At 47.2% G+C, this 16,442-nt stretch overlaps 1 long non-coding RNA gene across 4 annotated transcripts in view; it reads right to left on the bottom strand.

Annotated features, from left to right (window-relative positions):
* Positions 1-1,703, bottom strand: part of LOC107211445 — a 35,246-nt gene extending 33,543 nt beyond the window's left edge. For all 4 annotated transcript variants that reach the window (XR_004499576.1, XR_004499575.1, XR_001524185.2 and 1 more), the window contains exon 1: positions 1,604-1,703. This is a non-coding gene — a long non-coding RNA (uncharacterized LOC107211445). The remainder of the gene's footprint in view (positions 1-1,603) is intronic.
* Between the last annotated feature and the right edge of the window lie 14,739 nt (positions 1,704-16,442).

Below are 16,442 nucleotides of genomic sequence, written 5' to 3'. Positions count from 1 at the left end.
GCACATGTGTCCCCTCAAAACAAGTCCAGCTGTGGGTGTTGAGGTGAAGGGCTGAGGGCCTGGGCTGCTCTCTCCCAGAGCCCAATCCCAACCACAACAGACACTTCTTCCTGCTGCTCCCTGTCTCTTCAAACCACACAACACTGTCATTGTTCAGATGGCAACTTCACAACAAAAGGTGACTGCCACATCCCTCAGCTGGAATTGGCTGCAGTTCAGATTTCAAAGCCCACAGCAAGGTTTTTTCACAGCAGCTTTTCTGCTGAGAACACACTGAGAAGTTCCTACCTCCCTTGTGCCAGGCTCTAATAAAACCACCAGTCACCCAGGAGCTCCTCCAGAGCAGCCCAAGGGACTGCAAGGGCAGCAGAACAGATGCCCTGCAAATCCCAGGAATCCTGTGGTGTTTACCAGGACTCTCAGCCCTGTTCCTGCCACTCTGCTGGACCAGCTCCAGGCACTCAGGGTTCACACTGGACTTACTCCAGATTAAATGACAATATAATAATTGATGTGTGTCTCTATATTTTGGTTTGAAACCCTACAATTAAAAGGATACAGGGACACAGCAATTTCCTTGTGAATTGGACCTGTGGGCCCGTTAGAGCAAGATCTATTCATTACACTGCTGAGTGGAAGGGTGACAGCACACTCCTCCCTGCTCTGGTATTTGGGAAATTGCTGCTTTGAGAAGGATGGCAAAGAAAACCTGGCCAGTCAGGAGTAAAGAAGAAGCAAACTGTGCTCAGAGAAACAAGGAGCTTCCTCTGCAATCCTACTGCTGGAATATTTGTACCCCACACATGGGTCAGCCTCTGGGTGTAACAGCACTGTTGGGATGAGGCAAAGAATAGAAGTTCCGTTTGGTACAACTTCATTCTTTCATTAATTGTGTTTTGTTTTGGAAGAGAATCCTCAAAATGTCAATATTCCCTGCACAAATTCCTTCTGAACTCACTGAAATACATTGGAAAAGTCTAATACACAACTAAACAAAACTACAAAAGAAACAAAAAGTCATTGGAGAAGAAAAAGAACACCTTAATAAAACCCATGGCTGCAGCTGAGTCAAGCTCTTCTTCCATTCCAACAGGAAATGGCATTTTCCAAGGAGAACTAGATTATGAAATTATTTATGACTAATTCAAATTACAACAGTTCCTAGAGTATCAATGTGAGCTGTGATAATTAGGACACTGTTAAAAAAAATTATGTTGTGAGAGAATTCAATCCTTGGACATTAATTATAAAGCCATGTGATTCCCACCACTGTGTTTTCACCTTCAGCTTTCAAGATGTTGGCCAAGGACAATTACTATTTTATTGTCAGCCAAGGACTGAGCTTATTACAGAGAAAACATATGTCAGCATCTGTCATGAAATTTTATTTTTATTCTGTCTTGTTTAGCTGTTTTCTCTTAGAAAGTCATTATGCAAAAGAAAATACACCCTTAGATCATCAGCACAAAGATGACAAAACACTAAGGATATTTATCTTGTCTAGATGCCATTTAAATTTCTATAATGTGACCAGAAATTATTCTTACAAGCTCAGGGGAATCCTTTTTTGGGAAGATTTTCAATGCTAAGAGCTTTTGCTTACATGAGAAATGCTGTGCAGAAGCGCTTTCTCAAGGCACCAGGATGATGCAGCTGCCAATGCCAGCCCCTCTGAGGAATCTGAGAAGGGAATGAACAAACATGTCAGTGTTTGTGCTAGATGGGGAGCTCTGGGACAGTCAGAAAAGTGCTGCTGTGCTCCACAAATGCTTCTCCCACGGCTCTTCCCTGCCAGTGACGAGCTCTGTCTGGCCTACAGTGAATTGCTGTCCCTGCACTGCCTCGGCTCCCTGGCCAGAACACGGAGGTGTCAGGCACTCTGTGTCTCCCTCCAGCCTTCTCCCAGCCAGAAGCTTTCTGTGAGCACTCCCTCCTGCACCCCTACACTCAGACTCAGATAATCCATGGAGAAGCACACTTGTGATTCCAGCTCCCAGAGCAGGAGCTTTGCTGGGCTCAGGCTCCTTGGTCCCAGAGACATTAACACATATAACTCCCACCTCCCTAATACATTCATTTTTACATGTTCCCAGTCCTTTTAGTCCACTTCAAACATTCCCTGTGGCTGAGAGGCTGCCAGGTGCTTGCCTGAATGAACTCAGCTGGGCTATTCCACCAAGAGTCCAGTGGAAGGACACGCTCCCATGCCGCTGGAAATGGCTTTCATACCTGACTGAAGGTTAGAAGGGTCCTTATCTCCACACTTCAAAGAGCCTCCTCCCATTTGACAGCTTGGTGTCTCCCCCTGCATGATGTGAAAATCTTATTCCCAACAGTTTCAAGCCTTTTGATCTTCATAAAAGCCAGGTCACAGAACATCCTATCCTGGCTGTCTTGAGGAATGCCATAAACCCGGAGCCGTTGCCACATCGGGCCTCAGGATCTCTAATCTCCCAGGATTTATGAGCTCACATTTTCTTTGAAGGGACACAGCCTACTTTAAAATCACAAATATCATTACACATGCCTGCAATTTACATCAATAAAGGAAGAATAAAATCCACAATCTACTCTTTTTTCTCCCACCAGTCCAACTTCTTCAGTCATTTGCATTTATGCAGATGAGGGAATTTCCAGCCAGTTCCATTCTTCGGGCTTTGCTGCACATGCCAGTACCACAGATATTAAACATTGCGGGGGAGGATTTTAATCTAAATACAGATAGTGCCTAATCTGGCATCTTTAAAACAAATGCCTGAATCGATTTCTTTTAGTAATATTTTGTAAGGTTGTTAAAATTCAGACCATAAGCTTATGGATGATGTAAGGAACTTATATGAGAAAATTCTTATATTTAAGAAACTCAGAAGATCAAAAGCAGAATGAGAAGGATTTATTTCTACACACTATTACTGCATTTCTTTTATCTGTCTGTGTGTCAGGATTTCTGAAAGTGCTTGTCATCACCTTGTTATCTCGGGGCCTGATCTCCATCCAGAGCACTGGAGGTGCCGAGGCCCCTCACAGCCTCCCTGGGGACATTGGGAGCCAACAGCAGCCCTGGCCTCACCTCAGCCTTGCCAGGTCTGGCCACAGCATCAGGCACATTGTCAGAGCTATCACCAGCCCTATCTGCCTGCATTTCCTAAAGTCAAGACACGAGGAAAAGGTAAAGTATCCCCAACTCAAGACATTCCTGAGCTGAAGAATTCACATGGTGTATCAAAGGAATGTGCCACAGATATAAAATCAGGCTTACACGAGCTCCAACAAGAAATGGGTCTGTCACCAAGGTGGTATTTCTACTAATTCTAGAAGAGCTAAAAAATAGGCTCTTTTTCTTTTCCAGCTTTGTTAGCAGAATATTCCAGTGTAGATAGAATAAAGTCAAGAATTGTTTATGTAACCCTATTTTGAGATGTGGGAAAGGAGGCGAATATCCCTCCTTTTCTGGCCCTGCCACCTATGCAAGGTGTGAGATACTCAAGCCTTGCTCTTGTTTGCTAGAAGAGGAAGATCAAGCTATGCCTCCCTTCTTCCCCAAAAGAACTCAAGCCTGAAAACTCGTGGCATTTTTACTGTTTCAGTCAAATGCAACGCAGATCTTCCTTTTACAAAGTCTGTCATGGACTGAGTTCCCTCCTTCCTACTCAATCAATCCTTATACAGAGACAGTAGGGCTGATTGAATTTGTGGTGATGCTTCACATTTCATGGAGTGAAATCCCCATCCCTCATCCACAAAGTGACAACAAGCCAGCACATCCCAAGTCATGGGGCAAAAGATCTACTGGAATTGCTTTGCATTACAAAATATGGGAGAAATATTTCTAGTATCATTAAATTTCTCATTTGCCCAGTGCATTTGTCCAGATCATAAAATCACATCAGGGAAAACAACAACAACAACAACAAATCACAAAAATCAAATAGGAAATGGGGAAGAAAAGACTGGTAAAATTAACACTACCTAAGAATTAAGATCATCCAAGATGTCACATTTGACAGTTTCATTTGCTTTGTCTTTGAAGGGGAGGTTGAGGCAAGGAAGGAAATTTTATACACAGTACAAAGAGAGATGGGGAAGAGAAATAAAAAACAAATCGAAGGAAAGGAAAAAATCACAAGGCCTATAGGATGATGACAGAAAAAAAACATACAAAAGGTGTTCTCCTTCCAGTTGCCAGAGACACAAAGGCACCTGGTACAACCTTCATTGGTGAAGGCTCGGATCTGTGTCACCAGGAGACAGCTCCCAGGGTCTGGGCCCTGACTGATGACTTTCAGATAGCCAGCTGTGACATAATTCACTGGGCAGCAAGACTGAGGTCAATACACGTTTAAGTAAAAAGGTTTTTCGTAAGCCTGTGGGGTCAATCAGGAAAAGCTGTCGTTGTTGGAGGGGAGACGGGAGAACGGATGGGCTGGCAGGGGAAGAAGTGACCAAGCACTCAATTCCCGTTAAGTAACTGAGACTATTTTATTGCTGAACAGCAGCAGTCCAGCAACAAAGCACAACCTGGAGTATGGGAGCCAGAGGATTTACCCCTCTGGAAACAAATACTGCACCAAGTCTCCCGGCCCTTCCTCCCCATTGCCCTGTAAGCAACTTCCTCCCAAATGCAGCCAGGACCCAGATTCACTGAGAGAATTGGGATTGTTCAGCCTGGAAAAGAGAAGGCTCCAAGGGGACCTCAGAGTCCCTTCCAGTGGCTGAAGGGGCTCCAGGAGATCTGGAGAGGGACAAGGGGTGGAGTGACCTCATCCCATTCCATGGCAGGGACTATCCCATGTTGCTCCATGCCCCATCCAGCCTGGCCTTGGACACTTCCAGGGGCAGCCCCAGCTCCTCCAGGCACTCTGTGCCAGGGCCTCACCATTGTCCCAGGGAACAATTCCTTCCCAGTATCCCATCTTTCTGTGGGCTGCCTCCAGCGTGGCAGCTGGAGCAGAGGCTCTCACTGAGGTCCAGCTGGCTGCCTGCACAGGAAAGCCTGGGAAGCTGCATTGCTCTCTGAGACTGCACCGGTGCAATCCCAGGGAACATGGATGGGGCTGTCCAGTCCAGTTGGATTTGGCACAAGGAGGTGGCTGCATAAAAAGTTGTCAGAGCAAAATCCAAACCCAAGCCTGTTGCTGCCACAAGGGGAGAGACATGACTCAAAAGAGACACCATGGGCAGGGACAGCAAACATCACTTGGCTTTCTAGGCCCAGGCATGGCTGCTGACAGTGCTGCTGTGTCTGAAGAAGGCACTACAGCCCATGTTTGCCCCCTGACCCAGAAGTGTATTAGGAGTTTTCAGTTCTAGCACAAGGGCTCTGACACTACAAGCTGGTTTCTGCTTTTCCTGTTTCAAATCCACTTCCCCTCCAGCAAACCTCCCTGAATTTGCTTCTTGAATCCAGCTTTTAACAGCACAGAAGTGATCTTTTTTCCCATACTTTCAGGGTTCAATGCTGTGTGCAGGACTTTGGGATGTCAAGAGCTTCCTCCAAAACCCCTCTTGCTGTCTACAGTCAGACACACTTCCATTTCTGTTCCAGGTAGCCGTGTCATTTCTGCAACAAATTAGTGTGGAAGCAGCACTTTTATAAAACCATTTGACATATTAAAGAAAAGTATCATTCAGTTCAGACCTGAGTTCTCCTGAGAAACAGGAATGGGTTGTCGGTTCAGCCTCTGCTTTGAATAACTGAAATGTAAAGTAGCATATGGGAGTTTATGAGCATTTGCTTTCAGTGTGGGACTCTGTAATTCAAGTTTTGTAAATCCAGAACTGGAGATCAGATACTGCTACTACCAGCTCTGGGCTGGGCACTGCCTTTACAGGGCATTTAGGCCAGGCTTGAGAACCTCAGCTGCAAGGTGCACACAGGCTGCAAGTATTTTCCTCATTATTATTGCAGAGGCCGTAAGTGGCAGAGGCAGCTCGTGTTTGCTCCCGGTTTCTAACTTGCGGGAAAGCTCGTTATCAGTGGGGCATCCTTGAAACAGCAACCAAGAGCATTAACTTTTAATATTTAATGTATTCTTCAGGCTCTGGGAGAGCAATGTGAGAAATATCCCGTAAAAATCTATTAGTGTTAATAAAATACCACCCAACAGGTTGTCCATTATCAGCAATTAAAGTTTTCAAAGCAGGTCAGATAACTCCCTGGAATGATTTGTGTGGCCTTTACATCCGTTCTTCTCCTTCTTCCATTTTTTTTTCTTTAATAAACTTTCTCAACTCTTTTTTCCCCCCTCCCTCCCACAGCCCAGCCTGAGTCCTAACCAGTGAATTATGGCACTAATGAGGTGTTTATACTCTCTGCCCATCAATCACAGATGTGTGTGAGTGAAAGCGCCAGCCGATAGTCGGGAAGTGCTGCAGCCTTTGCTGCAGCCAAAGGAATATTAGACTCCAGCTAGATAAATCCCCTGCTCTCTGCCTTTGTTGCTCTTAGCCCCAGGGCTGGAGCAAGCACACTCCATCTGATTTTCCATCCAGCACCTAAACGGGGACATCCTTGCAGCTCATGTGTGTAACCTCTGTCCTCTCATTTGTCTCACTTCACCCCTTAACCACAGCAATGCATCCCTGGAATGTGATATCCCTAACAACCAAAGGAGCAGCTAACACAGGGTGCCATCAAACAAGGCAGGAGCTACCCCTAGTCCTCCTCTTTCAATACTTTTCTCAGCTTTTCCTTACCTATGAGCCTCCAGAACACACACGGAGGCACCCTGAAGGACCAGCACTGAGATCATAATTAGAAATTAGTTAATTATGCTTCTTTCATTTCTTAAAACAAAACAAAACAAAATGAAAACTAGACTTGGATTTTTAACAGTGAGGCTTTGGCTTTCTCCCTGCTAATGAATTAATCTGAAAAGAAAATCAAAATGAAATCTAAATTAATAAACACCCATGTTTATGGAGACCTCAAAGAGCTTTACACCTACACAAACCCAGTCATTAAATGAGGTCTCTGTGGTCTCCATTTAGCATAAACTGGCAGACAACAGGCCAAATTCAGGTGTGATACTCACAAAGAACTCCTCGAGGTACATTTACTGCAGCCTCATGGTTCCTGGGAAAAAGACAGAAGCTCCTGGCTGGTGACCCCAGCAGCCTGAGCAACAGTGGCAACTCTCCTGTGGGATCCTTAAGAAAGAGGGTTAGGAGCAAAGAGAAGGACTTAAAGGGACTCAGCGATGGCTGGAGAGGCTAAAATCCTAAAAAGCAGCTGTTTCTCTTCTACTTTGAGAGCAGGATCCTCAGCAACTCAAGCACCCCCCTCACAGTGTCCAAAGGCTGCCTGAGGGTGGTAGTGGTTTCACCTGACCTCAGCACATACTAGGGTGGAGCAGGCAGCTTTTCCTCATCCTGTTGAACCATTAGTATGTAGGGCTTCTGTATTATTTTTAAAGAAAATGATGTTTTTACTTGAATGTGGTTGATCTCTGTGGTGCTTTTTGAAGCAGCATCCCCCCTTTACAAAAATAGTGATCAGCCATCCCACCTTCCCCCCATTCCCACCATATTTATCTCATCTCCCTCTCACAGGATCCTGTTCTATTTGCTCCTCTCCTCTGGTTTATGCTCTGCTCCTGTGGATGAAACTCTCCTTGTGTCCTGCTCCCACATGTTCAGGTGTCTACCAAAGGCAGCTCTGTCCTCTTGGGCTGCTTCCCCATCACCACACTGTCCTTGGGACAATGGCAGCTTCCTCTGGGATGTGCCCAGGGCAGTGATTTCTCTACCCCTTCACCATTTTCATAAGGAAGCTACAGTTTCCATCTAATGAAAAAAATCACATTGTCCTTGGTTACTTTTCAAGAAAAACTTCCCAGTTCACCATAGACCCCCTCCCCAGGCTGCTGGTAGAAAAACTTGATGGCATTTTCCAGTGGAAATAAAAGCCTTTTTTGAGCCCAACTATTGGGTCAGATCCTGATGGGAACCTGTCCCAGACTCTAGAGGGACAGATAGGCTCATTTCACCTTCTGGTAAGTGGCATCAAGAACATCACCCTGGGGCCACATTGCTTTAGGTGCTCCAACAAATGCATCTGGAGGTTGCTGGGGTGCCTCGACCTCCCACTCTGTCTGCTGGAGAGAGATCTGGATTTCTTGGTAGGAGGAGGGATGGGAAGGGGAGAGAAGGAGACAAACAGGCACTGGGTTTGTGGTGAGCAGCGGGGAGGGGGAACTTGGCAGCTCTTTGGAGCAGAGCAGGAAGTCTTAATCCTTGGAGCCAGCTGAGTAACCTCGAATGTGACCTCCCATTGTAGGCGCCAGTGCTCTCACAAAGGGGAAAAACAGTGGGAGAGGAGAAACCGAAGCTGAGAGAAGTTGGCACAAACAACCCCTGCAATGTAGGGATGGTGGGACACCATCCTAGAAGAGGGCAGCAGAATCACTGCCCTGAGCATCTCCTAGATTCCATTTCTGCTCTTAGGGGCTGTGTTTCCATTTATGCACCAAAACAAGTGGTTGGGCTTTCTCAAGAGCTTGGCACGCTGAGGAAATGTGGCTTTGAGTGTCCCAGGGGCTCCGTGCAGATCACGGGGTAGGTGTGCTGTGCTGTCTCAGTCCTGAATCATCCCACTGTGACATGGCCAGGATGTGCTATGGCTCTCTGACTCACATGCCCAGGATTCCTTCCTATGGAAAGCAGAGCGTGGGAGGGGAGGACACAGAAGGGTGCACAGCCACATCTCACAGCTGGGAAGAGAGTAGACGGTCCTTGACACGAGAGTTGGGAAATGCTGAATATCCCACAGTTCAGCTAAAGCCCCAGGGAGCTGCTGGGTGAGAATTTCCCTAAGAATTCAAATTCTTCTAGACTTTATCCTGACATCCCAGGCAACTACAGGACAGGGATTCCCCACTTCATCATGGCCATGAAGGAGGCATACATTTTGTATGTTCTGTTGCTAGAACAGACAACTCAAAATATAACTTGTCACTGAAATATTTTAGTTATCTCTTATCCTCACTTTGTCCTGTGTACATATGAATACTTATTGTTAAATTTATACAAAGACTTTAGCGGGGTTCACCAAATAATTTCCTTCCATCACAGAAACTTCCTCCGAGGAGAAATAAAGCAACCACTTAGCAACACAACAATTTCTACAGAGAAATACACAGGTGCTGGTGATGCCCATAAATGTTCTGAGACCATTTGGGCAAGCAAATAAGAAAGACAGCCCACGGGCTCCTCTCACTGCCCCCAATACCCCTCTACCTCACAGCAGGGTGAGCAGAGCAGGATGTGCCTCTGTGCACACCCCAGAGCCTGGGAATGAGGGGGAGAGTGGGGGCAGCACAGTGGTTTATGGGTAGGAATCCCATGTTTAGGACAATGCTTGGAGTCAGCTGAAAATCATTAAGTTTGGTCACTTGTGTACTTTTGCAATCCGTGCCCCAGCCAGGAGTGACTCATGTGGAGAACACACAAGGATCCAACACGCACAGAGACCCACACAGCACAGCTGAGAGAGGTGTGAAACTAAGGAAAATTCCTCCTGAGGACACCCTGAAATATGTCCCACATGGCACTGGCACTGTTACATCCCACATCGTTTCTCCTTGCACCATAGCCAGGATGGCAAAACGTACCCTCCAAAATCAACACAGCCTTTTGGACAATGCCCAGAATCCGTGTGCTGGGCTGCCTCCAGCAAAGCAAGGCAGGCAGGACCACATCACAGCCAGAGGTTGGATTGCCACAGGAGTGGAGGAGCTTGGAGCCAGCCTGGGCAATCTGGAGTGAAAGAATTGATCCACCCCTGCCAATACAGGCGCTGGGAGCCCCGCTGGATTTCCTCTGCCTGCTGGATTAGACTGCATAGGGAAATAAGAGCCAGAATGGGAGCAGGGAGAAGAGAATGAGCAGGAAATCACGCCCCATAATTTTAAGCCTTTTAAAGGTAGGGATTCAGTCCAGACTAATTGTTTAAGTTCACTTTATATTCAATGAGAAACAAAGTCCTTGCCAGAATGGAATTTCTCTCATCTTAAATTAGGTGGGATATGTGTTCCTTCTTACTGTTCTCCATTAACAAGAAGGGAAACATAGACAATTAATTTAGTCTGGATACTTCATTTAAGAAGACTAAAATTAGGTGAGATGAATCCTACCTTAAATCCTACCCAGGTGAGTGTGGCTTGTGTCTGACAAAGTCCGGTTTCACTCCCTCATACCCTGACACAGCATCTGCTGTTTTCACCTCTTCCCCCATTGATCATTCACCCAACCCCTGGAGAAATCCTGGCAGCTCCTGCCACCAGGATGCTAGAAAGTGGCAAATTCTAACTGGCACAAATAAAGGCAGGGATGTGGGGAACACATTGATGAGAGGTAATTGGCATCACACTTATTTCAAACTTCATGTGCCCGTCACACGGGGGACAACTTCCCTGGAAACTGCCTATTTTTCCTATTCTAAACTGGATGAATTAGAGGGCCCTGGATTTCTCCCAGAGCAGCTGAGCTCTCTTCCAGTTTCCTTTCACTAACAGCCACAAGAGTTGGAGCCCATGAACTCTTTTTCTCCTTCACCTCTGTTTGCTCTTTGCTCCCCCAGCACAGAGCCCTGTGCTGAGCCGAGCTCAGCCATCCCAGGATGGAAAATGAAGGCAGCTGCCAACACACAAAGCTGCCGTCAGTCCCTGAGTGCAAAGGAGGTGCAATCCACCTCCTCCGTGCCAGGTTACACCAACTCCACAATCCATGACATCCCTGGCCTCACTCAACAGCTCCAAGCAAACTGTACAGGCTTGAGCTGATACAATTAGTCTGCCTCAGCCCTGGAAAAGGAGAACCCATGAAAAGCTACACTGAATCCTGCCTCTTCCAAATCCTCACAGCTTCCTTCTTTTCCTCCTTCATTTTTGTTTCTGTAATTATTTCTCCCCTTTCGTTTTTTCCCCTTCTTCCCCCATTAACAGGGGAAAAAACCTGAGAGAGAAAACGCAGGCAGCCAATATCTCATTAACATACTTGACCTTTCTGAAGAAAATTAATTCCAAATTCGCACATACCGGCTGTGTTGCTTGGTTTTGTCAAAACGGTGGCATCATTAGAGAGGAGACGAGATGGCTCAAGGGGACGGGGTGTCTGCCACCTCAATGGAACTTGCGCCGAGTTACTGAGTGCTGGCACAAATAAAGCAATGACATGGGCCATTCTGTCAGCTTTTCACATGAAATTAATCTTCGTTTCGTTGGCTGTGTAAATTTTTATCACCATGGAGTGGGGGGTGATGAATATACCAAAGCATCCTGACAGCTATGGCCTGAAAACTCGAGATTGTCTCAGCATCTTAACCGCAGTGGTGCTGGAACAATCCCCCTTCCCCGGCGCTGTCCCCGTGTGTGTGCGCGCGCGTGTGCGTGCGCTCCTGTCGGGATGTGTGAGCCATTCCCTGACACTCTCTCTCCACTCCAATGTGCTGTGGCCTGGGAAATGCTTGAGGTTTGGATTTCCTGGCTTGAGGGCAATGGCAAACAAATTACTGCTTCTCTCTCACTCTCCGAGTCCCAGTCCAAAAGCCAGCTTGGGTCCCGGCATGCTTTGCTGGGGCTGGCAGAGGTTCCTAACTGATGAGCAAAAAGAGCAGCTCTGCCTTCTCCCGTGGCTCTGGAGCTTGTTGTTGCTGCTGTTTTTAAGGTGTATGTCACGTTGCAGTCCAGGTAGGGACATGACATTGTTTGCAGGCAGCAGGGATGTGAGAATAACACACACCTCGGCAGTGCCACACGCACCTTCCTGCCCCAGACAGCTCCGACATGAACGCGAGCGCTCCCCAACAGCTGCACCCACAGACGTGTGAGCAGCCTCAGCTCAACCAGATTTTCCCCCTGCCAACAGCAGCATAACCCATCCTCACCTTACAGCAGGATCCACAGCACAAACAGCAACCCAGGAACCTGCAGACATCCCCAGGGTCACGGTTTATTCTGTGCTCTGTATCTAAGACAGATAAGAGGTTTAAAATTTAAGTTCCTATAGAGCAGCAACACAAATTTCCTACAGATGCTTGTCTCCAAAGCAGTCTGGCTTCTGCTGGCCAGACCCAAACCCACAGGGGCTGGCTGAGAGGAGTGACCAGGCCTCTGGCCATTATCACTCATGTGGCACTTGCTAGTCAAGGGCATCGACTGCTCTTTTCAGAGCAGCAGAGAGCTCAGCCAAACCCAGTCACCCCCCTGCACTCAAACTGTCACTCAGAGGAAACGTGCTCAGTGGGAATTGTGCTTACACTTTTGGCTTCAGCAGGAAAGTCCAGATTTTCCCCCTGAAAGTAAAACATGAATCACTCCCCAAATTAGTGAGTGCTCATTCCAAAATGCACTTGTGTGACAGTTTGGACAAAGTGGACAACAACAAATGCACATCCTGATAGAGGTGTACACAGCCTGCAACCCTATCCATGAACATGGACAGTATTTTCAGCCTGGAGAACAGGCTCTGGGAAGACCTCATAGACCCTTCTAGTACCAAAAGGGATTCCAAGAGAGCTGGAGAGGGACTTGGGACAATGGATGGACTGACAGCACAAGGGGGAATGCTTTCCCACTGCCAGAGGGCAGGGTTAGATGGGATATTGGGAAGGAATTGCTCCCTGTGAGAATAAGGAGGCCCTGTCCTAGAGATGTGGTTGCCCCTGGATCCCTGGAAATGTCCAAGGCCAGGTTGGATGGGGCTTGGAGCAGCCTGGGACAGTGGAAGGTGTCCCTGCCCATGAAGTTGGAAAAAATGAGCTTTAAGGTCCCTTCCAACCAAAACCATTCCATGAAAGTAAAGTAGAGTAAAATGTTCAGTGAATCTTCAAGGCCAAAAAAAGGAGCAATGATGAAACACATGTAGGAAGTCTGGTAGTTCATCTGATCCATCCTGTTCTCCCAAAGCTGGATCAACTACTGTGATCTCCTGAAGAGAGTCATGGAACTGCTTGGGATCTCAGATCCATTAAATCTGAGCCCAGACCGGTAAGAAGCAAAGTAAAGTTTCGTTTTCTTATGTACTGTTTTGTTATCCATCCAATTCCAGCCAAGAGAACCTGACCAGCACTTGGCACCAAGGAAAGCTCACAGCAAACTCACCTGTACCTCAATTGCCACCTGTAATTGTGTCAAGGGACACAATTATCCCTCTGTAAGTCCTTAGACCTCAGCTGGTCCCCACCCTGGTGTGAGCTTGAAAGTACAAGCAAAATGCTGATAAACCTGAACAAATCCAACAGGGACCCTCCAAGAGGATGGTCAGGGGACTGGAGCACAGTGAAGATCATGGAGCACAGACCCATGGAGATCTTTCTCCCTGAGGGAAGGGAGTTTGTCCACCCTGTTCAAGTTTTAGGGACAGCTACAGCAGCCTTCTTGATACCATGGCAGGTATAGGGAAACACACCCAGGCTCTTTGCTCAGGTGTTGTGGCAGGGGAGTAAAAGACAAATTAAAGGTCAAAAGAGAGGATAAATATTAAAGGAGTGAAGGTTCTGTCTGAACATAAGGAAAAAACAGGGCTATCACATCTCTGCCTCAGGAGGTTTTAAACATCTGGCTGGACACAGCATTGAGCAACTTTTTCTGACCTAAGGGTGAGCCTGCCTGAGACAGTGTTTGGACTAAACCTCCAGAGGTCACTTCAGGCTCCATTTACTCAACTCTCCCACCGTCTTCTGCAACACCTTGGCAGGGTGTGTAAATGTGCCTGTATCCATACATCCCAGGAGAGAAGGCCCAGGTAACCCAGGGCACTGCTGCAGCCGTGTGCCAGAGCAGGCTGGTGTCTGCAGGGAGCGATGATCGCGTGCACCCAGAGAATTCCTGCCTCTACATTCGTGCAGGAGGACAACAAAGGGAAGGTATTTGTGCATCTGTGAGTGTTTGTACCCACACATCAGTGAAATGAGAAATCAGCTGCGTGAGGGAATGTGTGCTTGTGCAAACACAGGATCCAGGAGCAGCAAGGTCTGTTTCCAGCTGCATGGAGTCCGCGGAAGAGATCCCAGGGGAAAGCTGCACTAACATGAGCATCCTTCTCCCTCTTGCCAGCCCTTTGTGGCTTGTTGAAGTAATGTAGTTTCTGAGGGGGGAAGTCTTATATCTTGAGACAAACCACATACCTCCAGGGTGTGCATCCAGCCTGGAAGAGAGTGGATGTGAGACAAGAGAACAGTCCAAGTCTCTCTGAGGTGTCATTGTACGCACACAGAGTGCAATGACTCGGCCCCATCGGAAGCGATGGGGTGAGAAGAGAGAGCGAGCTTCCTTGAGAGGGCTTCAGAAATAGAAATAGGACAATCCAAACACGCTTCCACTTGAAGTCATTCCCCATGTACATTCCCAAAGCATCAGGGATCCTCTAATGTGATTGTAGTTGGAAAAGGTGTTCAAACCCACACATAGAGAGGAATGGGAGGCACAGTAGTGAAGTCTGGTGTCAGAATGCACATGTAAAATAACATTTGGCATCAAGTGCTCTTAGCCTAAATATTCACCAAAAGAGGTTCTGGTTAATCTCTGATGCTTTAATAACCCTCTTGCCAACCTGGGTAGGAGCAGAGAAGCAGCACTCCCAAATTCCATGGAGATGAATCACTGGGTAACCTGGGGGAACTTGGTCATGCTGGAGTGAAGGGGAATTGAAACAGATTGTCAAGGAGCAGCAAAGCACACGTGGGAGGAGGGATGGCAGCGTGTCCTGACTGCAGCCTGCAACCTGAGAGGGAAAAAATCCCATCCAAAACCTTCAGCTCCAGACACCGTTTGTCAGAGGAATTTGAATTTCTGCCTTGACTGAGGCTGCTCCCAAGTGAGGAGCTTTGCCAGGTGCTCTGGGGGCCCAGCTGAAGTTCACCTGCTGGAGCTCTGGGAGCTGTATACCCAGCTCATTCCATCCCACAGGAGCAGTGAGGAGGAATTCGTAAGCAGATGATCAGAATAAATGATTTACCAGGGCACTAAAAGATCAAGGCAGTTGTTTCTAAAAGATCTCAGAGCATCTAAAGCCTAGTGTTACAGTGCTTTCAGGTCTGCCCCCAGGCTGTCAGCCTGGCTCCAGCTTCTTGGAATAAGTAATTGCCCCACTCCTCATTAGCCAAAAAGTAAAAAACCTATTCCAAAAGCTCCTTGCACACTCCCCCAAGGACATAGGCATGTGATAAGTATCTGCTTCTCCAGAATACAGAGCCATAAGAAGTATAAAGTTTCTAATTCATATTTTAAATGAGATTCCCTTTTGTGGTTCCAGTAGTATGAAAATAAGAAGAAAGGTTTTGAAAAATGCCTTCTCAGTATCAATTCCAAGCGCCACTCCAGGTTTCACTGTAATTCAGTGGAAGGTCATAAATCCCAGACCATGGAGGTGCAGCTGAGGGAGCTGGGAATGGGGCTCAACCTGGAGAAAAGGAGGCTCAGGGGGCCCTTCTGGCTCTGCACAACTCCCTGGCAGGAGGGGACAGCCAGGGGATGTTGTGCTCTGCTCCCAGGGAACAGGGACAGGAGGAGAGGGAACAGCCTCAGGCTGTGCCAGGGGAGCTTCAGGTTGGATTTTGGGAAAATTTCTTCCTTGAAAGGGTGGTCAGAGACTGAACAGGCTGATCAAGGCAGTGGTGGAATCACCATCCCTGGAAGTGTTCAAAGAACACATGGATGTGGCACTTGGGAACACGGGTTAGTGGTGGCCTGCAGTGGTTGGACCTGATGATCTCAGTGGGCTTTTCCAGCCTGGATGGTTCTATGATTCAACCCATGGCTGTTTCTTTGGTAGTGCAGCTGTAACACCAAAACCTCTTGTTTCCCCAAAAGAAGGTGAACTTTGGGCTGTGGGAGTGTAACCATGGCCATGCCACCACATCAACAGCTGTGTGGTTTGACTCTCCTTCAACTACTGTGAACACTTCCCAACACTGCAAGAAGCCCCACCAAGCTGGAAATGGGATGCTCCTGAGAATGTTGTGAGCAAAGGGGAACAAACTCGGTATGACAGGATTTGAAATGCCACTTCCAAAATTGAAGCCATTTCTGGTCAGGGTGGAAATGGCTTGTTCTGATCACAGAAAGGCTGGATCTCACTCATAAATCCATGTGGGGACCCACTAGAGGGGGCCAAAAATCCACCTCAGAACAACAGGGGCTGGAAAACCAAATTTGAGGCCAAGGAGTTGGCTTTTACTCTCTGAGTAGCCCAGTTAGAGGAGTAAGACAGGCCCCAGAGCCTCTGCTTACAATGGGTGCCATTTACTCCAGGTGTAGTTCCATTGAAATGAATGGACATCTTTAAGAAGAGTTACCAGTCCCGTGAGTAAATGTGACACAATTTGGTCTTTAAATAGCACTACCCTTTTGATGACCTTCCACAACCATAAAATTAAGCCTAGGAAAACCTCAAGGGCAAAATCAAACTGAATTTGTCAAAACGTGTCAGAAAGAACGCAGTGT

Source organism: Parus major, chromosome 15 (genome assembly GCF_001522545.3).
Source record: "Parus major isolate Abel chromosome 15, Parus_major1.1, whole genome shotgun sequence".
NCBI classification, from domain to species: domain Eukaryota; kingdom Metazoa; phylum Chordata; class Aves; order Passeriformes; family Paridae; genus Parus; species Parus major.
This window is presented reverse-complemented; position numbering and strand designations above follow the sequence as displayed.